A 25,637-nucleotide genomic window follows, 5' to 3' on the forward strand; every position below is an offset into this window, starting at 1 on the left:
AAAAAATGAAATTGTTCTCGGATTGGTCAAGAGCTCTTTGTGTAAAGTCATATTTCTGTTTAGAAAATTCTCAATGACCTAATTAGAGCCCAATTCGTTAGTTTCACTACTATCAGACCGATGCCTTTTACCCAACAATTGACAAATACCCTGCATCACTTTTTCAGACAAAAAGTCATAAAAATGCTTTTGAAAATATGCCAATCAAAGGCCTTTATCCCTCCTGCGACAAGTCTTTCAGCTCCTCACGTCTTTCTCTATAGACGGGACTATCCCTTTTTTTATACAAGATATCATATGAGGTTTATTAAATGCCAATTAGATACTGTGAACAGGGGGACCCCTTGTTGCTCTTTAGAGGCAATCTAAGCTCTCTGTTGCCCCCTGCAGATTTATTAGACATAATTATGTCAAGTTCATATCTCCTTTCCATGATGTCGATTGATTAGTCTCTCCATCAACAGTCTCAGTTCATATTTCTGATTTATGCATGAAGCATATGTCGGTTGTCAATTTTTACATTGACTTCATATGTGCCCTATCTTAAGTTTTCTTTTGGGATAGAGTTGTGTTTTTTTTTATGGGTGGGGGGGGGGGGGTGAGATACACTTTTGAACCTAAATTAGGTCAGCTATGAAATTTCCCATGCTCAATTAACTGCAGAAAAGGTTCCTAGCTTCCTATCTTAGGATATGCACTCTGTAGACTCACATTTTGATAAAAACATGTTTTCGCTTGATATTGCTGTATATGACGCACTTGAAGTACAATCGATTGGCCGTCTTGCTGTATTTATGTATCTTCTTTTTATTTCTCTTTCTCCCCTACCTATAAAAACTTGACTATGTTATCAATATGCTTCCTCCTTTTGTTTTCATAACAATTGAATATGGCATGGTTACAATCAGTCATTTTATTCCCTTTGATATCATTGTAAACATGGTCAATAACCACTTAAGAGGGCCTAATTATGCTTTCTGTACATGAGTTGACAAACTTAAAGTCAATTTCCCTGTTATCTGTAAGAGTACCAGGTACCGGTAATCATATATTCATAAATTGGGCAACTTTGAAGGTTTGAAACAGATAAATGGCGCCTTCTTGCTAGATTCATTTGTGTTCCTTTTTTATTATTTCTCTCTCTCCTGTTTACTTATTGAAAACTTGACTTTATATACCATCATCATATGTGTCATTAAAACAATTGAGTTTAATATTGGTTAAATCAATTAATTTTATTCCCTATGATATCAGTGTAATTAACGTGGTCATAAATGCAGCTCCTTTGAATGTTTGAAACAGACAAATTAATGGCGCCATACAAGTGCTATGGATCATCATCATCATCATCATCATAATATAATGATCATTGAATGTTGCATTGTGTAGATTGTAAAAAATGTTTGGAGCCAGAAGAGCAATAAAACTGTAAAATGATATAACATAATGCCTAACCTGACCGACAAAATGTGACTAATTAAGATATGATTCTGTCAATGATTATGAAATTTGATGAGTCTTGATATTAAATGTTTTATCATTTTTTATTGGTCTAAACAGTGAGAACCAGCACAGTCAACTACGGTGAGTCTACAGTGTGATGCCCCCATGCACCCTCTCCCTGTTTTACCTGTGTGATATTCTAACTCTATCCTCCTTTATAGCTTCATATACTTTCATAAGATCTGTTTGATTTACTGATGATAATACAGACAATTCTCCACTTGATATTCTCAATTGAGAAGTTTTCAAGGATATGAGGTAATTCTATCTCTATTTCTTGAGACTTTAATACTTCTTTCATCACAAAGATCTTATTCTTTCGGACAACCTTGTGCAAAGGAATAGATTCCTGATTATTTTTGATTGAGCGTGTTCTACTTAACTGATTTCTCTTTCCTCTCACTTCTGTGAATGTAGTGGAGTTTCTTACACTCATAGTGCATCTTTCACTTTATTGGGGGGGGGGGGGGTTCTGTAAAATTGTACCAAATAAGTTCTTTTTGAAAATATTGATAACTGAGGTATACAAATTTACTTTTGGATGCTTTAGGTTTGATTTTTTTTGTTTAATCTATAGTAAATTTCATGATGTTAAATTTTAAAGATGAAAGAAAACTAAATCTTCAGGTTCACTTCTTCCTAGACAAATGTGACCATCTTTTTTCTTTCTCTATTCTTTTAAATTTTAATTTGCATATTATACATTCATCACCCAACACATTTCTCTTCAATGATCATAGCTTTCATTTCAAAGCTAGTGTCATACTCCATATCATATTTTTCCTTGAATACATTTTTCCTCAAGTTTATCACGCCTCATTTGTGCAGGCTCAATACCTCTCATTTTTTTCTGACCTAAGATTTTGGGGCATAAACTGATTTATCACTATTTTGGCAGAATGTGGAACATGCCTTAGTTCCCTCTGACCTGGGAGTTGTTTGTCTAACATTTCATTCCTTCTTTTTCGTTGAAATCGGGCAAAGAAGAAACCTCAACGTTTTCATGCTCATCATGAACCAGAAACAAATACTGGGAAACCTTTATCCAAGTACTACAAGTTACTCCATTTTATTGAACTCGATTTGGAGACAAACACATATCGAGAAAAATCATAACCTCTTTTAACATTTTGTTAGAATTTCATGAAATTGAAATTTCCATTAAAAGCCACTCAAAATATAAGTCACAAAAAGTGAAAGTATTTCATGCCTACTTAAAAAACTACTACATGTAAAAGATTGATTTTCACTTTTCAATGATAAAATATAACAACATCTGTTGATTTCAAATATATCTGCATGATCTTAAGTATAAAAAAGCATCCCCTCATTTGAAAGTGTGCATGTCAACTTTTTACTGTTTATCTGATTTGCTGTGCCTTATATCTTTGATGATCGACATTTCTATAAACATAATATTGTGATGTTACTACATATATGATCTCAAGAGTCATTAAGATCTACTTTTTTCCTTTTTAGTCTTTACACAAACTGTGTATTCATTGGTGCTTACTTCAAATTGAAATACTTTTACTACATGACATGTTGCCTAATAAGATTGATTTTGTAAAATGGAATGTAGAGCACTTTTCAAAGAAATTGAGGTTCGATTGTACTGAGCTGCGGTTCGCTCTTGTTTTGGTGAAGTTTTATTTTCGGGAGGTGCTGGAGCGTGAGAGATCTCTACATCCCCCTTTGAAAAGGATGGAACACTTGATGACTTTAAGCCCTTTAAGGGGCAGACCCTCCAAAATAAGTATACCCATCCCTCCATAGATAGATCTCCACCCCTTGACTATTGCTGGAGTCTCCTTTTATAGCCCCATTACATTCTCTAGTAAATAGGCCCACAGAAAGAGAAAGAAACAGTGGGTGATTTTCCTCTGTCCTCTGTCTTCTATGTCTTCGGTGGGGAATGGAGAGGAGAGTTCTTTCACTGTGAACCCTTCAAAGCCAGGGGCGAAAGTTTGGGTCATTTGGAGGAATTAAAATGGGTTAGTGGAAGTGGATTTGCTTTTGTTCACCTTTTCTGTAAGTGGCCATTGTGGAGTAAGCATTGACTCAGCTCTAGCTCTTTCTCTACATTGCCCACTTATTCTATTCCTCTGTATATATCATCTTCTTCAACCTTCTCTCTCCTTTGCTTCCTATCACTATGTTGTTATTCTTCATTTTCTCTCTAAATTCCCTGCACAGATTTTCCTGTTTCATTTGTCAATTTCTTCCTCTCTTGGTCACACTCTTTATCAATCTTGATCACTTTCTGTATTTTCATGTTCTCTGTTTTTCCTAATTTTTTCTTTAAAGCATTCATGTTAGATACTTGTAAAATAATTTATTTTAAGTGTAGAAAGTCCTAAGCTATCAAATTGTAACATTCAAGTATGTCTGTCCCAAGTGCAATAAAATCTATACTTTCTGCAGCGTTTCTCTTCCATTTGAGCAATCATGTCTTCATAGTTCACAGCAGTGGCACAGTTGTGAAAATGCCATGGGTTTCAAAAACACATCATTCTGTCACCATTGTAATTGTCTGCCAGAAGCTATAAACAATTGATTTTTTGGGGGTTGGGGGTTGAGTTGAAATTATTATACATAAATTTGTTGTTTCAAGCAATTTTAAGATAAATATGGGAAAAGGTTCATGAGCCCTCATTCTCTCTTCCTGTCTGTCCTTCTTGAATGTTTCATTCTCAATTTCCTTTCTCTTTCTCTTTCTCTCTGTCTCTCCATCTCACTCTCTCTCTTTCTCCCATCGTTGTCTTCATCTCTCATCCTGTCCTTGTTTTTGTTGTCACCTCTCTCTCTCTCTCTCTCTCCATCTCTTTTCCTGTCTTTCCAGGAACATTTCTCTCTCTCTCTTCCTCCCTCCCTCCTCCCCTCCCTCCTTCCTTCCCTCCCTCCCTCTCTCTGTTGAAGATGGGCGGCATTGAAGAGAAAATAGACAAAGGGATGAGGGTTGGTGGAAGATGAATGGTCCTGCTTCTCACATGGGGGTAGGTTAGGGTCAGAGTGGGGTGATGATCATGGCAGTCATGAATTCATGTGAATGGGTGTCAAGTCTTCACACATGGACCCTTCAACCATATTCTCACCGTCAATGTCACCTTCATACATGTTATCTCCCAAAAAGGACCAGGCATGGGTTCCTCCAAAAAGTAGAATACGTTTAAAACATAATTACGATCTAACATAATGTAATTAAGTCTAAATTGTATTGTGAGTAGCAGGTTTTAGATGGTTGCTTACAGAGTCTGACCATGTTTGGGTCTGAATGGTAGAACAACTCAAGTTTACAGGTGTCAAACACCATAAGAATGATTTGCTTCAAATCAACATTTTCCTGATATCTTGGGTTGCCCTCTGTGGAAGAATTATGAGATGTTTGGGGCTAAAATTGTAGACAAATAAAGCTATAGTCTAGATATATGTTGCAGATGGCACATGACTCTATGCTGTGGGAATGAATATGTGTGATAGAAAAACAAGCAAGAGTTATGATTGGCTGATGAAAGCCAGAAGGGTGTTAGCTCTGTGTAAATCTATTGGAGATAGTGCCCTTTTGGCTCTCAACAGACAAGCTATAGATCACATGTATGTAATGCCCCCCCCCCCCCCCATTCCTCCAACTTGATAAATTCATAGGGCATATACATGTTGGTTGGTAGTCAAGGTTTTGAAGAGGTTAAAAGTGATATTTCATAAAACAATTAGTAATTAACCTTGCCTTTAAATAGCATTTTATTGCATATAATGATGATTACTAGATATTAATCATCTGCCAAAAGAGCCCTGTGTTTGAATTTTGGACACATTCTGTCATGAAATAGCACTTTTCTCTCAAGGTCCATTTCTTCCATGATGACATGTACCCATGCATAAAATCTATCTAATGTTTACAAGGAGTATGTATGGTGTATGTCTTTTGCCTTGAGACACCTTCCTGTCTATTGATCAAAGCATCTTAACCAAATATGTACCCAGAGTATAGATAGAGAGGTTGTCATAATTAGTTTGGAATTCATTACAACTTTGGAATACTCCCCATCCCCCCTTCTTTCTTAGTCCCATTATCACCAAGACAAGATCTTTACACTCCTCCTTCTTAAAACACGAGCTGGATTTAAATGGCCTGACAATGGTCAACAAAACAGGGGTTAGCTAGGGAGGAGAAAGAAGGAAAAAAAGCTTGTCAGTTAGCTGTGAACAAACAAAAACAGACACTGCCTTCTTTTAACGACAAATTTAGAGACATAGCGAGCCCTGGGCGCAGTGAAAGAGTGATAATACGTTGTGGACACTAACCCTTTGGTTAGCACTTGCTAAAACAAACTGGATATGTACTGAAAAGAGTGCAGTAAGTTCCATATCCTATTTGTACACATTCGTGGACCGGTGATCTTAAAGCTGTGTAATGGAGAGCTGAATCTGGCAGACTTTTAGTTTAAATGGTAAAGGGATTGATGGACAAAAGTAAGGAAAATGTTTTCGTTTTGGCTTGAGTTGCTTTTGTTTGCGAGGAATAGCCTTGAAGAAACAGGTAGCCATTTCTAGAAACATGCTATGCTCAAATTGACTTTCTAAAAGCTTGCATTGAATAACATACGTAACATAATGATGACTCATTGCCTGTTTGGTGACGAATGTACAAAAATTGAGAATCTATTTGTGCTTGTGTTTGTTTTTACTTTATTTTGGGGGTACCTTCTAAGAATTTAGCAATAGGACAGATTATTACCATTTTAAAGTGCTATGTATTTGTGTCTGAATGCATGTGTAGCATCTAAATAGGCGTGGATATGGTAGCTAGATTCTTTGAAATTAGGAAAAAGAATTTGGGAGAAGGATTGTATAAACAGCCTCCAAAAAAGGGACAGATATAGATTGAGATATTTAAAGAAGGGGGAGAAGAGTAGGGAAGAGAAATTAGAGGCAGCAGAGAGAATGAAACAAGTAGACCACAAGGGGTTATCATCAAAATGAGTGTACCTCAAAAAATAACTACCATTTCTTTCAAGCAGTGACTCCAAATGAAGGAAACCTGTTCCCACCATCTTGGGATGTATTTTAGATGTCATACAGTAGCACAAGTTGTGTTTCAGAATCAGAAACTAGCGACATCATGTCCTGACAAGCTACCAGTAACAGCTAGCTACCTTCGTCTGCATGTAGTCCACTATTTACCCAACAAATTGACAATAAAAGGATAAAAGAAGCGGACAAGAGCATTCCTTTGGTCTATACCTGTTGTCTCCTGATTAACTGACCACTCACTGGACAATGCTGGACATGGTGTGTCTCACTTGCATGGTCCAGTTCACATTCAAATCTTGATTCGGAATAAGTTTTATATGTAGACATTTTTCCAAGACCGGGAGTATAGTTGTCTCGCTTGCATGGGCCGGTTCACATTCAGATCTTGATTTGGAATAAGTTTTATACGTAGACATTTTTTCAAGAACGGGAGTATACATGGTGTGTCTCGCTTGCATGGTCCAGTTCACATCTAGGATCTTAATTTAGATTAATGGTAGAATTAGCATCATTTCTTCCAATTAAGAACAAGACTAGACATGGTCTGTCTCACTTTACATGACCCAGTTCACATTTGGATCTTTATTCGCAATAAGAGTTGGAGTAGCAATGGTTTATCCATGCAGAAACTGTCGTAAACATGGTCTGTGTATTTTGCATGGTTCAGTTCACATTTGTATCTTGATGTGGCATTAGGAAGATAAGTAATGGTGTCATTCGTTTAGGAACGGTTCAGCCTGTTTCTTCAAGTGAAAGAAGTAGGCTTAGAAGATGGATAACAAAAGATGTGAGGTATTGGAAGGAGATAGATATAAAAAGATAATAATAAAATAAAACTTTTATTGAATGGTTGTACTGAAAGGTGGTAATACAAACATTTCAGGGGTGACCATGTTTTCCTTAGGCACATAATGTCTAAAAATTATCTTTCAAATGCAAAATGGTCCCTGTCCATGGCTGTGTTTACTCCTCCTTAATATGACCCTAATCACATCTATTGTTCCATTCTTCCCTTACAATTTGTCTTTGAATTTGATGCAGAATTCTCCTCCCCGTTCTTTGTTTGTTATACTGACTGGACCTAACTCTTGTTTGATGGCCTTGTTTACTTCAGGGGCTGCTGGAGTGTGTTACTGGAAGACTGGCCCCTGTATATTAATAAGAGTTCTTGTTCTTGGACTTACGCCAACAAGAAAGGTCTACGTGTGACCGGAGGATAGTAAAATCTGTGATATATATATATATATATATCGACTATTAGATATATTCATGCTACCTTTGTTAAGACTTTGACTTCAGTAAGACTACTTTACTAATTGCGTAAAATTAATATGACAGTAACCACTGCTTCTCCTGCTTCTGCTAAAATTAAGATGAATACTGCTGCTCCTGTTCCCACTACTTCAACTCCTAAAACTGGTTTTACCACATCTACTACTTCTACTTCTTCAACGTCTACTACTTCTATATCTACTACTACTTCTTTTTCTACTTCTACTTAATTATCTAAGACTACTATCAGTACTGCTATTTTTACTCTTACCACTGCTGCTAATACCACCACCACTACTACCACTACCACTACTACTACTTGTACTGGTATTGCATCTACTACTTTTTGGTACTACTCTTACTTCTAATCCTACTACTTCTACTGCTACTTGCGTACTTCTACTTCTACCTCTGTATCTACCAGACTACTTCTACCACTTCTGCTTACACTAAGTGCATTTTTACAACTCCCTCTTCTCCCACTTTTTATTTAACTGTTAAAATCAACACTAGTGGTATATATATGTTTACCACTCATATTATCACAACTCGGCTCTCATCTTAAAAAGGAAGAAATACACCGTATAAGATGAACATTTTGTTTGCTACCCATCCCGCATGCCCTAAAGTGTTTACTCTTAATAATTGCACCCCTACATCATCGGGGGAGGGGTGTAACTCTTAAATGGGAAGACTTCAATGGGGGCTAATCCCGCTCTGTTTTCGCCCCATACACAATGGGGGTTGTACTCCTCTAGTGTTTGGTACCTGCTGGGCCTGCTTTATTCACTCTTTTGGATCTCAAGGCTCAGTTCACACTTGATAATCTCATGATTTTTTTTTCTTGAAAAATGTAAACCGGTGTTAGTTCTTAAATGGTGTAAAAGACTTATTTGCTTTGATAAGGCATGATTTATATGTACGAATAACCTGAAACCTGAACCTAAAAAGAGATGCATATAGACATTAACTATGAATACATTTCCTTTCTTGTCTTGTGACCTCAAATACCCATAATGCTTCATATTTTGACATCCAGTTGTTTGATAGAAATATTGCAGTGTACTTAACACTATCCCATTATTGTTGTACCAAGTACCTTCATGCTTGTTCATGTATAGCAAAATAGAGATTATGGGAGTGAATTATCACTTTAACTTTCTCATATATACATATTCATTTAATGAAGCAGCATAACAGAGAAATGTCTTTTTTTAAAATAATTTATTTGGAAAGTTTGTTTGGCATGATCTTGTCTCACTCTCTGAGATCAAATCTGAACTTGAATATGTAGAGCTATATATAAAAGTTTTACAATTCATTACTTATTTCTCTCCAAAACAAATTAACAGTGGCTGATATGACTCTTGTCCCAACTCTCAACACAAATTTTAAAAGTGACCCTTGATATGTTGCTGTGTGAATAAATCTTACAAGGGTATTACAAATCTCCTCCTTTCACAAATGATGATTGGATACCCATCTCCAAGACAGCTTTGGTTAATATCCCGAGGAAGAGCAAACATACCGCTTGCAAAGCGAGCGAAAATTTTGGAAACAAACTCTTTATCCTTCCCCCCTTCCTCATTCTCCCCCATTCTCAAAGAATTCAATAGAGGAGGCAGCTTTGGGAAGCTTGTCTGTACACACCTTATTAAACTACAGTTCTTTTTTCTTTCTTTCTTTTTTTCTTTTAAATGCTTTCCTGCTTTTTTTATCCTGGATTTGTAATCCTTCAAATAGTGAGGAAAACAAGAAAATACCAGCATATATTGTGTTTGGAACAACCTTATATGACGTCGCCTGGCCAAGCAGACAAATTAATAGACTATACGTATCAGGGAAAGGGGGGAAGGGGGAAATGGTTTTCTATCCTTAATAGGCATGTATGGTGGTCATTTTGGGGGAGAAAGAAGCGATTTCAGGAATGATTACAGTGCAAAGAAAGGGAAGGAATTTTTGTCTTTTTCACCCAAAACGGGTGCAGGCAGATTTGTTTTGCTTCTTTTAAGTTGTTTATGTGGAATGAGCGTAATGAATTAATGAATTGGCAGAACTGTGGGAAAAAAACTGCTTTTGAACAAATATACGCTATCTTGATTTTCTTCTCCTTTTTTATTTAAACAGAAACACTTATTTTGTTGTTGCCATAACAGAATTCAAGATTCACACAGTGTTATCTGATATGGGATTAAAATATCTCCCACACTCGCTATCTTTCTCCCCCCCCCCCCCCCTCTCTCTCTCTCCCTCTCCCTCTCTCTCTATCTATCACTTTGTCTTTCCCATTTCAAATTTGGTACTTTCAAGCAACATGTATACTATAAGGGGAAGGAAAGAGATACATTTACAACTATTTCATTCATACTAATCTAGATCACATGATCAGATATAATATCAGAATTCAAAAGCAATATATTTTCTAAGCTGGGAACCTATCTCTAGTATATTGTTTACCTATTGAGTCATTTTTTATTCTGGATCTATCTATCGACAAATATACGTTTCAAAAGAATTAGATATATCTGTCAAATGATTCTATTGTATTATAGCTCAGGTTGTTTAGAATTTCCAAATAGAGTCACTTGAATTGAATGATATTGTCTGCTGAGAGCAACAAGGGTGTTTACTCTATACACAGAGGTAAGGCCCTTCTGGCATTCAGCAGATGATATGTACCCTCCTATTTTATTCAATGGTCTAGATATATACTTCTGCTAGAATCCGCCCGCTGTGAGAAAGAAAAAACTCCATGGAGATATAAAGGCTACATGAACAATCATATCACCTGAAATCTCATACTCACAAAGCAAGTTTGTTTCTGCGGTCACAAATCAATACCTAAATACCCACAGTTTGCTTTTTTTTTTTAATAGCTATTTATCATTTAAATGGTATTGAGGTTCCGAAGTTAACTCCCAAGCTGGGAAAGTTAAATTTTTGTCCAAAAATCAATTTTTAGAAATGGACAAAAAAATTACATATTGACAAATATTCCCCTATTTTCAATTAAATTTCACAATCTCTTCACACATTTTTTTCTAGATGTTATTGTCATTTTCTTGATTATAATGATTTTAGCATATTTTCAGTTCCATTAGTTTTGTTGAGATTAGTTTCCACTGCATCATACAGTTTATATTAAAATATCAATATTTCTGTCATTTTTTTCCTCTTTCATCTCTGCCAACAATCTCTCAATGTCTGTCCACCAGGCCACCACAATATGTCATTCAATTATTTGTGTAAAGATGAGGTGAAAATAACCTTTTTCCTTTTTTTAGCAGAAAAAGATGCAACCTTAAATTTAGGACAAGATGAATAGATAGAAAGAGAATAAAGTGGAAGGATGGCTAGGTGGCATTCAGAATTCTTTTCTTTCTCCAACAAAATTTTAAAAGCAATTGCTCTCTTGTGAATAGGTAACGACTCTTTTAGTGTTTATCCCAAATATTTTGAAATAGTATCGTTTGATTTCAGTTTCTTTTTGGTGAAAAGTAGGAAGACTATTTCTCTTTGTGTAGCCCATTGCAAAAAACAATACCTGAGAAATATGACAGACTTTTTGTGGGACTGAATTAAGACTAGAGGGCTACCTGGATGGTGGCAAAGGTCAAAGGTCGGCTGGAAGCTGTCACAGGTGAGCGAGTTTCGTTTCGAATCCTCGCCTGGGCTCCAGACCACCTGCTTCTGCAATCCAGACACTCGTCTTCTTCGGGTGAGTTCAGCAGGAATGGAAAACAAAAATTTGAAAGTTGTTTGCAACGTCAATTGTTTACAGTTGCCGTGAATCTCCTCACAATAATGTGGAAAATTAGCAACTTTGCTGCGCAGAATGGCCTATTTTCCTTTAGTGTGGTCAGTTTTGTGGCTCCCAACTTTTATGGAAAGGAAGAGATGTAAACTTTTCACCCCTTTCACAAACAGGGGAAGAAATCCCTTTGACTCTTTAAGGTTATTGTGAGTGAAATTGTGCGTTTGTTTTCATCCGTCTGAACATCTGAGAAAATAGACATGTAGCAGATGTCTTCCTTGAATCATGTCTTGATATGATTTTGTGTGTATATTCATTTATTAAGCATTATATTATAAATTTCAGTCTTCTTTGTACAGGGTGGCCTCTTCGATAACAAATATTGTGCTGCTAATGGGCTATGTTTGTACAGTACAAAATAAAATACTGACAAATATGTATTAGTGAAAAACCACAACATGGTCATTCTATAAGAATAGGGATAAGGTAACTCTTAGATAAAATTCAATCCGTATATACAGCTAAAGCTACAGTCCCATACGTCCCGGACCGTCCCGGTCCGTGGCGGCTCCGTGCTGGGTCTGGAATGATCTGTACTGCTGCCGGGGCTATGCCCGGACGGTCCGGGGCGGTCCGTAGTGGTACCGTGTTGGGTCCGGGGAGACGGTCGGCGGTTGCGATTTTTTTAACAAAACGTCCCGGACCATCCCGGATCACCCCAGACCATGGTCCGGGATGGTCCGGAGTGGTCCGTGCTCGTCCGTGCTGGTCCGGCTTTATATGGGACTGGGGCTTTAATAATTATGTTTATATACATTTATAAAGATCTATTTTATTTCTTTGACAAGAATATTTTCTTCCCTGTGCATTAAATAAATATTTCAAGGAAGTGCTCATTTCTAGTAAAATTTATTTGCATTTGATTCCGCAAATTTTAAGGCTATGCAACAATCTTACTTGTAAATCAAAAAGTTCAATGTCCCTGTTCCTTTCCTTATATATCATTTTAATTGAGGGGGTCACTGCCCTCTTTCCTTATATCCTGCCTTTGATGTACGGGGGATTCCCTCTCCCCAGATAATCTACAATATATTTAGGATTTTTCTCAACAATGCCGAAAATGTAATTTTCTTTCGCATGTCTGCGAGCTGTCAGAATGATAAAAATGCTCTTATTCATTGAGCATTGCTAACAGTATTTTGTATTCATTTTGTTTGAATTAAGAAACCTTGAACTGAAAGCAATGCTGTACTTTGTAAATGATGTACTGAATCAGCGCTATTCTCTATTTTCATAATTTCTATAAATACGCACCAAGCATAGAACTTTGTTAGCCCCAGCACTTGAACCCCATCAATTAGTGATATTGTGTGATATATATAGTTCAAGCATTCAAAGTGTATGCACCTGGAAAGCCTTTGTTGTTTTCCAAGAAGTCTCTGTCCAACATCCTGTTTCATTTTTTTTAAGAGAATAGGGCATGGTCTTTAATCATTCCCTGGTTATCATTCTACTTTCATTTTTTGCTACTTGTATCATTTTAAAACTGCTTTCAAGAAGAAAGAAAGAGATGATATTTCAATCCAGTCATTGATGCTTTCATCAGAAATCTGCCCCCCTCCTAGAAGATACAAGCTTGGGAATTCCCCTCCCCCACTAGGTACAAATAGATGCTATTAATACTTTGAAACTATTTGAGGTATCACATATTGTATTGTTACTTAATATTGCTTATCTTAAAGAAAAATATAATCAGTTCTAAAAGAAGATAGAAGTAAATTCTAGGAGGAGAAGTATGTAATAGTGTATTCTGGGTCCCGGATTATGATTTGCTATTCAAAGAAAATCTTCCAAGCAACTTATCCCGTCTCTGGCCATTCAACTTTTATTGCTCACAGCATTTCTATGCTTATGTCAGATCAAATTACACTATTGATATTCATCATAATGTATTTGCATGACCAGTTTAATATGGATGATTATCTTGAAGCTGCCTCTTTTGTCGGTCTTTATCTTAGCTTTATGAGCCATCAAAGTTTCAATGCTCCTATATGCAACTTAGTAACCAGGTTTTGTTATTGTAAATATTGCTCCTGTCCAGGTCATAAAGTTATGAAGGGGCAGTGTTTTCTGAAGAAGTATTTTTCTTATGGAGTGGCTAAAAATATGCAGCTGGATACTTAGTACTTGAAATTAAGGCAAAAGTTATGTAAAGCAGTTTAGATAAGAATGAGTGTTTAATACAGCATCTATTGATATGAAATATTAAGGAGAAGCAGTAGAAGTAGAGGGTGATTAAATAAAAAAAAAAATGAAGATGGATATAATCATATAAACAATGACACAGAGAGAAAGAGAGACAGTGACAGAGACAGCAAGAAAGAGACAGGCAGGATAGATAGATAGACAAAGAGAGAGAGAGAGAGAGGTTCCTCAAACAGACCGACACAAAGAAAGAGAAACAATGAATGGAAAGATGAAGAGAGATGAAGAGAGGAGCTGCAATGCCATGGTCAAGGAAGGCATCATAAAATCCTTCGCTGTTTACTAGTGATGGTCTTTAGATATTCTGTCCTAGTACATCTGTCATCAGCAGTAGATGGACCATATCCCAGTATAGCTCGTTAGAATACCTGCAAAGAGTCAGCCTCAAATTCTTTCATTCTTCAGACCAATTTTTCCCCAGATCGTCTGCGATAACAAAGTTTGGCTGGACGACAAATCAAATCCGGTCCAGTTCCATTACCCTGGAAATACCTGTCCAATCTTTTTCCAATTTTTGTTGCGACGAAAATGATCCAAAATATCCCCATTTTGCCCCAAACTCTGTCTCGGTGTTGTCCATTTGAGGGCAGAGGTCCCAGGCTTGTTAAAGCCAGCGTAAAATGAGGATTGAAACTGCCCTCTCTGGGGGAGAGAGCCATGCTGAAAAGATTGGCTAGTTTGGAAGCTAAGGCTCGTAAACATTGTCAATTTGTTTTCCTTCTAGACCTTTCCACCCTTAAAACTACTTTTTATCCCTTTTACCAAACCATAGCTCCCACAAAGACGATGAAGAAAGTTTTAGGTCTGATTGGTCATCAGTTATTGGTATCATGCACACTGGTAAATCGATAAGTATGGGGTTTTGTTGAAGTTCAAATGGCATTTTTCAGACCCTATGTCTGATTAAGAGATGAATGATGTACTTCTTTATTAAAATGGAGAAAGGAAAAATAATATTTTGTTTCTGAACTATAAGTGTTTGTCCACTCCACAGAATATACTGTTGGAAATTATGATAAATTGTGATAAATTGTTTATTTGTTTGAGACTGAAGTATAACAGCTATGCTTCAGTATTGGTCTTTTATTGTGGAAATTGTTTAAATACAGTTAGCCGAAATGAACTTGCCATTATGGGGAATAGTAGTTTTGGTGGTATTTTGAACTAGTACTGGCACACATTTGTAATAATTCAATGAGCCATTCAAATTGTATCAATCTATATTCTTCCTGTTACCATTTTAAAAGTGATTTACAGCATAGACTTTTGACAGTTCTGCGTTCATAATAATGAACCAAATTTGACCTAAAAATTTGGCTTTTAATATGCTTCACAATAATAACTGTAGAATATATTCCTTTCATGCTTGTTTTCCCAGTTCACATTAACAATACAATCTTCTCTCCCACTCCCTCCTCTCTCTCTCTCTCTCTCTCTCTCTCTCTCCCTCTCCCTCCCTCTTTCTTTCCCTCTCTCTTTCCCTCTCTCTCTCTCTATCTATCTATCATTCTCTTCTCATTTTATCCTTAACTCAATATCTGCCTTTCTAATTTGCTTATATGCACTTTAATACAACTACACAATGCTTATATACATATATTCAACTTGTATAATCATGTTATGGATAACAAAGCTTGTTTTCCATCAAATAAATAAATACAACCATTCTGAAATTGGAAAAAAAAATGAACACATCACCAGTCACTTTCCAATGTTGTATTGTCTGCATCCAAATTTGAATTTTTAGGATGTGTAATCCTGGAAAAAAACAACATACATTTAGGACAAAGAGATACTACATCTCTTTGGTTAGGATACCTATTTCATATTCAGTGTAAAGAGCACCCCATTGTTAGGATGTCAGGCCTCATTGAACAGCATCAGAAAGGAAGATTAAAGTGATCCATCGCTGCTACTACTCTAATTTGCGTAATTGAATAGCTGCTTTCTCAACAGTTGTAGATCGAGCCATCATCCAGCTTTGAGGGTCGATACACTTTTTAACGCCAATTTAATTTCCCATCACAATGTCACGCTTCTTGGTGCAGTCCCTGAATGTGTATATTCCTGTCAGTAACAGTTTTTTTCCCCCAAGGTCATAAAATGCATGGATGCTAAGCAATTAATTACAATTTGTAATGTACCATATTTAGTGGGGTGTGTATTAAAGCCAAGCCGGAAATGGTGGCAAAATGATAAGATTAAAGTGATATTGAAGTGCAGTTGTGATCCCCTCTAGTTTTTATTTCATTCCCACATACCGGTACTGGATTATATTAAATAGTATAGGGAGGGGTTACATTAAATTAATCTAGATGATGATATTTAATTCTAGTTTTCTGATTTCAGAATTCAGAGAGGGATTAATAAGTGATTTCAAACTACTTTTGTATAAAACTATCAATATTTGCACAGTGGCCTTCAACTTCTACATGAATATTAAACTGGGAAATACAGGCAACTTTAATTTTGTAAAACTAGAAACTCTTATGACTGGGTAATATGATGCCAATTTGGGTGTCTAGAAGCTTTCATGAATTTAAACTTTTTTCATGATGTGTTTAAATCTTAATATGATATTTTTGGTGGCATGAAACTTTTCTGGAATGTTCACAGATGTTTCTGGTTTTACAGGAGATAACATATACATGTTCATGTGAAACGGATGGGCACATGTAATGGTTGTCATACGTGCCAGTGTGCTTCACGCTGGGACGGTGCACAGAGACTAGAAGAATGTTCCATATCTCCCGTAATACCCCAGTTGCGGCTGGGGTACCGGTATAAATCCAGCCCTAATTCAGCTCCTCCAGTAACAGAGTCAATTCATTCCTGATCCCGTAGTCTCATCGGGAGTTGATTGTTGGAAAAATATGGCTGAATTGGAGAAATCCTAGTGGGAAAATGGGTCTCCCTACGCGGCCGGCCTGCCAGGCTCAACCCTGGATATACCAAATAGACAGATGTATGTAGCTTTGATCTGGTGTGAGGTTGGTTGTAAGAGGGTTAACTTTGCTTTGGGTATGTCTGTTTGGAGTGCCAGCTGCTTTGTGAGCTAGCTGAGTCACAACATATAGGTGGGAGCAGTATCCAGGAGGGAGGGGAGGACGAAGGGTAGAAAGAGACAAACAGACTGAGACATGGGGATGGAGAGAGAAAAATATAGACAGGCAGGGAGAAAAACAGACAGAGAGATGGGCAGGAAAGGAGAAAAAGAGAGAGAAAGAGAGAGAAATATAGACAGAGAGAGACAGACATACAGATAGAGAGATGGAGAGATGAGAGTGAGAGACAGAGAGAAGGGGAGCAGGTGAGAGGGCTGATCATGAATGAATTAGTGATAGAGAGGTTTTAGTGTGAGGAGTCAAAGGCAACAAGGATAGTCGGTCAGTGCCTCTCTCTCCCCCTCTCTCTCTCTCTCTCTCTCTCTCTCTCTCTCTCTCTCTCTTTCTCTTGGTAATGATCTATTGTATGTTCAGTTCACAGTCATCCTTTACTCATTATTTTCTTTCACATGTGAAGAAAGCAAAAAAGCTAATGTAGGTCCAAGTTCTAAGAAATGAAGAGCTTTCCTGTAAAATGATGCTTAACTTTTGACCTACCGTATGTGGGACACAAGTCACAAGTTTCATGAAAGATAAAATTATTCCTTTAACTATCTTTGTTAGATAAACAAGATCTATTGTAACCAGTCAGTCTGTAGACACATTTCCTGGAAACATGCAGGTGTTCCGATGTGTCTTTATTTCCAGGTTTGGTTAGTTAACCCTCTCAGACTCCATTCAGGCTCTGCTTTCTTACCTTGCCGCTCTTGTCACTATTACCACACATTTGTAAGAATTCATGTTTCCCAGACTTCAATCGAAGACAACTGATTGGCGAATGGTTCTAATCCATAGACGTATTAGTCCTACCCCTTCAACAGGCTGGATCAAGTAATAAGGCTTTTTGTTTAAATTCACATTCATGGATCTATCCATCAATAACTGCCACAGCTTGCTTGAATTCATGTTGCATGTCAGCGATGATAGAAGCCCTCCTCCATGTTGTATGTGTGATACGTGCGACACGATGACGGGGCCAGAGCTTCTCGGGGACGGGCTCCCAAAGGAACGCCTGTGCAACCCACTCCAGGTCCCAAGGAGGGGGCCAAGGGCTTAAGCTGGTCTGTTGGACTGAGAAGCCAGCCAGAGTCGGAGAGCTTGTCTTAACGATGATTGGTCTTGACGGGATGGTGATGGGGCTAATTTTTGAGAGGTGTGAGAGGATAAACGAGGCCAGGAGACATCCCAGAAAATCAAGCTTTTTTTTTTCCTTTCCTCCTCGATCGTTTCACAGTATCTGCGTTGTCGTGGTAACTTGAGGAGCTTCATTAAACCCTAAGCCGCAGATGGTGTACATACGTGATGATATTGGGGCCAAACGGCCCGGTGTTAAGTGACTGAAATGTGGCAAAACTTCACACCGGTCTCAAAGGATTGGAAACAAAGTCTTCTTGTGAATGAAGATTTAGTCCTTTACCGTATATCTGTTCTTGATTCCAACTACATTCTCACTTGTATATCTTCATTCCTCAACTTCATTCCTCTTCTTTTATTTTCACTCTTTCCCTCTGTTTTCAATTCTCTTTGTGTTTTATTTGAATCTTTCTTTTCACCTTTATTATCTAATTCTCTAATATAATATACAGACCTTTCTCTTTTATATCCTTTTCTCTCTTTCTATATTTTTCTATCTTTTTCTCCTCATCTACTGCTATTTCAAGAACTGGATCCCTGATATTTGCTGTATAGTTATACCTCAAATGTCTGCATGTGACAGAAAAGGAGTTTCTTTTCAAACAATTTTTTTTCAAAGGAGAAACACTACTTTCTCATGACACAGAAACCTTAGAATAACCTTTTGTAGGTAAACAAACATGTTATTTTATATCTCCTGTGTCTTACACATGAATGTAAAAGATAAAAAGCATTCCCACATGTAGCTAAATATTTAGTTTGAAAACAAAAGGAAGCTCCGTCAGCTGGACATCTAGAATGTATCTAGTTCTGATGTAGTCTGTTGGACAGACCTATTGAACATTTTATGAAAAGAGCAGAGAAAGAAAATAAAATGTCTGAGTGGAAGAGATGAGAGAGAGAAGAAGGGCTTGAGACAGAGCATTTAGTTGCTACTTAATTCGTCACTGTTTCCAATTCGAGCATCTACTACAAATCTCTCCTTTTTAATTATATCCTGGGCTATGAAAACACTCCAAATCCAGCAAAAATAGATTGTATTTTGGAGACTAAAAACAGTCGTTGAATGCTACTTTTTCATGTGAGAAATGGTGCACTTTCACTATGGGATACCAGGAAATGTGATCCTCTATTTGTCTTACCCAATGTTAGGGTGCCGAAGACAAACTTTAGATGACTTCTGGACAAAACATGGCATAACTCTTCCAACTCGGGCAAATCGGAGAGCCCCCTCCAGCCGTCAATCATAGCCCTTTTTCTTCATGTTCTCAACATATGCGCCGATTTGAGTGACAATGTAGTGGGGGGCATGAATATACCCCCAATCCGTTATAAATGTTTCCTGTGCTATGTTAGCAGCGATCCAAAACATATTCTGCGAACCAAAGGCAACACGATCATGCATTTTATGTCAGCAGATACCTGGATTAAATCCATTATAGCGTACCCTGATACGCATCAATAAATATTCGTTTTGCTGATATTCCCAGGGAATGGGTGCAAAAAGGTACTAATGTTGAGCAGTCATTCTTCAAGGCATGTCGTGTTTCTTGGGGGTATCAAATGGTTGTTTATCTGCATTGTACATGTACATGTATTTCCAGATTTTATTTTTCAGAGCTAACAATTACTGGGAGTCTTGCTACTATGGTTTTCAGGTGGCAGGTGTCTTAAAGTGTCATTCATTTTCTCTATCTCAAAACCTTCTTCATGTTGTCCTTTTGAATTATCTTTTGCCTGAAATTCATACATGTATGCCCAGTGACATTTTAATGTTTATTCAGTAGTATCATTACGTCTAAATTATTGTTCTGATTGTATCTTCCATGTACAGATACCAGCAGACACCGTTGATCTACCAAGCCTCTCCATACTACGTCACCCAGCCCACGTTTGCTACCGTCCCCGCCCACTCCCCGACCGCTACCCAGCCATTCATCGACTACACCTACGCCGCACACCAACAATACAACCAGGCGGGAACCTTCGGTGACCAGTTCAGCTACGCCAGCACGCCCCACGGCTTCGTCACGCCTGCCTACAACCTAGCGGCAGTCCAATCGGCCGGCTCGCTTCCCACCGCCGTCAACCAAGCAGCGCAGTTCTCGCAGTTCCAGGCAGCCCAGCCTACAGTCGCTGCAGATCATACATGTTTGCAATAACTATGATCCAATGCCACCGCGATCGCCTATCTAGATTCTTCTTTTTATTTTTCGTTGGAAAGGGAATTTCATTTCTTAGATTTTTGATGGAATCTCTTTCGACTGGAGGACATTTGGTTCTGAAAGCATCTTTCAATTCTGTTTATTAGCCACATTCACAGGTATTGTTCGTGAACTGCGGAGGGTTGCAGCGAGACGGCCAGGCTCTCCTTTCTTATCGACTTGGTGAGTCGTGAGGAGTGTGACACATGGAGAGCGATACCTCTGCCGTTAATCGCCTTTTTGTGTCGTCCATCTTCAAAAAGATGTATAGAGGACACGTGAGAAAAGAAAGGATGTACTGCCATATTGCACTGTTATGCAACGTATAGCATTCACACAATTTGTACAGAGAAATTATGAGAAGTAAACTTGTTGGAAAAAAAAATGTTTGTGATTTTGTCTACGTCCTATGTCAGTGCACCTAATGTATTGTGTATTCATATTATACAGTCAAAAACTGTCTCATATTTGTAGCTATTTAAGCAAATGCCTTCATTTTTGTTGTTGTCATTGGTCGTTTTACATGCGAAAAGCAAATTCAATTTGATATCGTTTTTTCTTTTGTTTGGAAACTGTTAACTACAAAGTCGGTAAACCTCGTTCGTACTCTACCATATCTGAAACGGGTTCCTTGTGCATGGTTATGCTTGTTGTAGTAATGGCTTCACCTTGAAGGAGGTCTTAACTGACATAGCACCAGTCACTTCTCTCAAATATATCTTCTAAAGAATTGCATTTACTACCCACTATCTTATATTCAACCCAATTTATCAAACCACGCCTAATTTCTTGACAGAAAATATGGCTTCTTCAATTTCAAATTCTACCCTATGGACAGATCTGTGAGGTAAAGAAGAGAACAAATTATTCATGTAGAAAATCTAGCCAGCATTTAGTAATCATTACATTATATTATGTACTTATTGGTCACTTATATATGTCACCTTGAATACATCTATTTATTTGCGTGACGAATATTAATACTCCGTCCAGCTGATGATAAGTTGTAATTATAAAAAACATGAATTGAAATGAAATGTGCAAGCATGCCAAAATAGCGGCTGATTTGGAGATGAAATTCGTGCTAAATATCTGCTTTCAGAAAATGAAGAGAAAGGCAAAATGCAATGTGTATTTTTTTTTTGTTCTTAGCATATAATGCGAGACTCTAAAGTATATCTATCCCCCACTTTTTTTCCTTTTCTTTTGTAGATCATATATCAACCAAGTTAGATCCCCTTTCCCATTTTATTTTTGGTTTCAACAATAATCACCTTTTGCACCTATTTTAATTGGTATCACAGCTAGATACTAGCAGGAAACATCTGGGGTTACTTTTAATTTAGCCCCTCCTACCTGCTGCATATGCATGATTATGCTCTTGAGTGACTAATTTCTATCTTATGAGCCAATAAAGCTACAATTTTTGTTGAAGGAAATCTTTTCTTTTCTTTTTAACCTTTACTTTAGCTCATGTATGAAAAACATGCACTCATTTTTATTCAGAGAAATAAAAACAAGATTGTTAAGCCAGTGTTGGTTAAAAGCTATACTGGGGCTAGTTCCTTTCACAAATGAAAATGAAACAACTTTACTGGCAAAATTCAATCAAAATCTTCCCTTTTATTGAAGTAAAAAAAAGAGAGGGAACCAAACATGACAGTTTGTGGGGGGAGGGAGGGGGGGGGGGGGAGGAAGTGCCATGTTGCGATGTCATGTGACTTCTTTTATTGGATAATCCTCCCAAGTAGTTTCCAGATTAAAGGATTTAGGCCTTAATCTCGGGTCCCCCCTTTACCCCGGATCAAAGAGCGAGTGATGGGTTAACGATAGAAATTGACAAATTGTGCCCTCTTTTTTACAACTCCGGTTGTTGAAACTTGTCATCACGGATTTCGTCCAGCCCTTGTTTTTTTCTTCTTGTGAAATCTTTGGGGTGGTGAATTTGGTAGTTTGCTCATAGTATCCAAGAGTCTGGTTGGATGGAGGTGTTGATTACATGTTTGACATTACTGTGAGGGGGAGAATGGTGGTATGGGAACAAGAATAACAAACATGTTAGACCGTGTTGGCCTGAGTATGGAATGGAGAGGCCCTACCACCTCATCCTTGTGCGATCGACTGCCAACTTTGGTAGACTGGAACTTTTCCTTCACATGAAAATTCAAGAGTACCAAAAAAATCTTTTGCATCCCAGCGATCTCTCTTCCTTCTTTTTCATTTCATAAATATTGCCTTTATTTCTTTTATAAAGAAAAGGGTTATTAATGTCCTTTGGAAATATTTGTGGGAATTGTCAGTACTAATGGTGGAGAATAATAATGACAATTTGGAAAAGTACTTAACAAAATGTTTTCTTGCTTAGTTTAGGTTTACTACAAATAAGATTGCGGATTGTAAAATGACAGTTATTTGAGGGTCATTTATAGCCTTTTCAAAGTTGAATCGTTATGAAGTCAGCCTAGAACTATTTGCAGAAATGCCATCAACTTAAATTGATTGATTAGGGGGCTCTAAGAAAACAAACACAAGTAAAAGCATGTGCTCTTAACAGTATTTTACCAATCAGCATCGAATATCTGCCCTTGGTGATGAGAATACTATTTGCTGAATGACCTATTTCTTTTTCGAAAAAATCAACCTGAACATAAATAAGTGTCTCTTCTATGTTCTGTCCTGTAGTAATGTCCTTTTTTTGTCCTCTGTACTTTGGTCGGTGCACTATGATTGTATCTGTGCATTTTATGTATAGCAGAGAGAATCAGAGAATAAGTTATATGAATGTTTTATGACATGAATCCAGATTGTTATAACAGAGATTTACATGTAGTACATGTTTATGTCCAAAAGGGTGAAAGATTGTAAATGCTGAGGACAAAATTGTTTAGAAAACAAATCACTTATGATATGAAAATTTCAGATTCAGTGTACTATTATTATTACTATTATGGATATCTATTTGGTATGATTAATTCTCATTTTCATATTTAATATTCAAGCATTATGTCTATCAATATTATTATTACATGTTAATAACTATGAGTAGTGTATATAGATAAGGTCGATGGTTTTATATTAAACTATGTAGATATTCAAAATGCAAACTTAGAGTAGTTTTAGAGCATATCTAGCTGTAATAGATATTGTACAAGTAATATATATGAATGTATTCTTGATATAAGTACTTGAATATACACCATGGGGTTTTTCTTATGGAACATGCTTTAAGAATGTATAATTTTGAATTTTTCTGAGCAGTCTTTAAAACTAAATTTCCTACATAATGTATCAGAGAGCTATTTGTTACAATATTCTTCATACAATTTGGCTGATTTTGCCGACGTGAGGAATATTATTCAGTCCTGTGCTGTACCCCATGTAAGCTGAAAACATTGTACAAAGGATGATACAACAAAAATGTCACTATCTATTTGTTTTTCTTTCGGTCATCAAATCTTTTCATATAAAAATGAATTAAGGTATATCAAACCTGTTCTTTCAAAAAAGAGAATGCTTGATGCATCTAATCATGAAATACTTTTTTTGTATTGTTTGGATAAAATGAAAACAATTTTTTTACAGTGACTTATGGTGTCTTGTAACTATCTGCATGCTTAAAGTAAAAGACTTCAAATGGGCTTTGTCCTGTCTTAAATCAAAATGCTTTTATACCATCAAAGAGAGGGAAGGAATATTTGACATCTGTAGCTGACGATCTTTCAAACATTTCTTTGTGTAACGAGGGACTTCCTTCTGTCTCTGTTCATCGAAGGATTCTAGTTTAACATGTTGTAGGCCTAGCTAACTGTTCATACTGTTTAGAAGAGTAGGATAAGAAAAAAACAGAACTGTGCATTAATTGATAAGCTGTCAAATTGTTTTATATATATGTCGAGTAAAATATAACGAACAAAATGTCTTGTATAAATAGTTAGCTTAACAAAGGAGGTTAAAGGGGTAGTTAGATATAGATATCAATTGTTAAATGTTATGATTCGTACTCGTTATCAGATAATTACAAGAGCTTTGGCGTCGGACAAACTAGTGTCTTTCGAGGACAAAATAGCAATTAATGTAAATTGTATTAAAGTACCAAGCATAGGCCACTTTTAATCTTATTGATTAATTTTATTATAAGTATGGAAATTAATTATGTTTTTATTTAATCATGTAAAGCTATACCTAGTGCATTTATGTAAAATATATTTTAGAGAATACAACAGAAACTAAGAGGGTCTAAAAAAAATTCTAATAGACATTCACTAACTTCGTAAAATCATTCTTTGATTTTTGAGAGGACAGCAGCAAAACAAAAAACACTTTTCTGATTTTTACAAGCAGTCATAACCAACAAAAATGTTGATGAAATGATGAAAGCTAGCTGATTATGTATTTATCAAAAGCAATAAAAAGACGTGAAACGAAAGTCGAATATCTGATGGAATAAATATGACAATCTTTATAATTGCTTTCATTTTCTTTGTACAGAATAGTTCTCTCTTTTCTTTCATTTTATACCAATATAATCATTTTTTATTTGTTCTTCTTTTTCTTTTTTAAAATCCTTAGCCCACTTTGTCATCTGTTTTTTGCGTAGTGTCGGTAATGAACAAAAGAAAAGCAAATAACCGCTGTACTGTACGTTACCAAGATGGCCTATGCAATTCAACATGTCTTCCAATTATACTACATGTACTGTAAATTAGCATCGTATTTATAATCGTAGCTCTCTTTTTTTTTCATTGTTAAGACTTGAAGGGGCTGTTCTCATTACCAGGTATTCACGATTCACTCCGTATAACACACATTCAATGCAGTTTGGAGTAGTGTTATTGGAGGAGTTACAGGTGAAAGTCTGGATTGTGTCAACATGCCCCATGTAGGAGAAAGCTGTTTAATATGGAAGAAAGAAAAAAAAAGGCAAAACTATTACCATGTATATTCAGGGTAGGTTATCTGTTATGCCACCATGTATGTCATAGCTTGGCAAGAATATAGTAAATGTAATATTAAGAAAGAGAAGAAAAAAATGACATCGCCAATAAATTACAAGGAATAAATATGGAACAGCTTTTTGTTGGTGTGTATTATTAACGGTGTGATATGAAGGAGAGTTTTGATTTTCATGAATGAATCAAGAGGTGGTTAAAGATGGAGGAATATTTGTGATTCAGGAGAAAAAAAGAATTCTATTTTTTTTCCAATTAATGTATGCGAATGAGTTCGACCGTGATAATGGTAAAGAAAGTGATTAGGATGATCGAGTTAGTTAATTATAAAGAACGTGATGATGCTAGATGGTGATGATGATGAGGCAGAGGAGAAGGAGGATAATTTTAACGTGGTGGTATTTATGATGAAAGATGA

General features: G+C 36.7%; 1 long non-coding RNA gene across 1 annotated transcript; it reads left to right on the plus strand.

Moving 5' to 3' along the window:
• Window positions 1-1,460: 1,460 nt before the first annotated feature.
• LOC115920054 lies at window positions 1,461-25,337 on the plus strand. The gene is made up of 2 exons (XR_004062147.1): window positions 1,461-1,584; window positions 19,901-25,337. It is a non-coding gene; the product is annotated as an uncharacterized LOC115920054 (long non-coding RNA).
• Window positions 25,338-25,637: the final 300 nt, after the last annotated feature.

This window comes from Strongylocentrotus purpuratus, unplaced genomic scaffold (assembly GCF_000002235.5).
Source record: "Strongylocentrotus purpuratus isolate Spur 01 unplaced genomic scaffold, Spur_5.0 spur5_scaffold_7, whole genome shotgun sequence".
In the NCBI taxonomy this organism is placed as follows: Eukaryota; Metazoa; Echinodermata; class Echinoidea; order Camarodonta; family Strongylocentrotidae; genus Strongylocentrotus; species Strongylocentrotus purpuratus.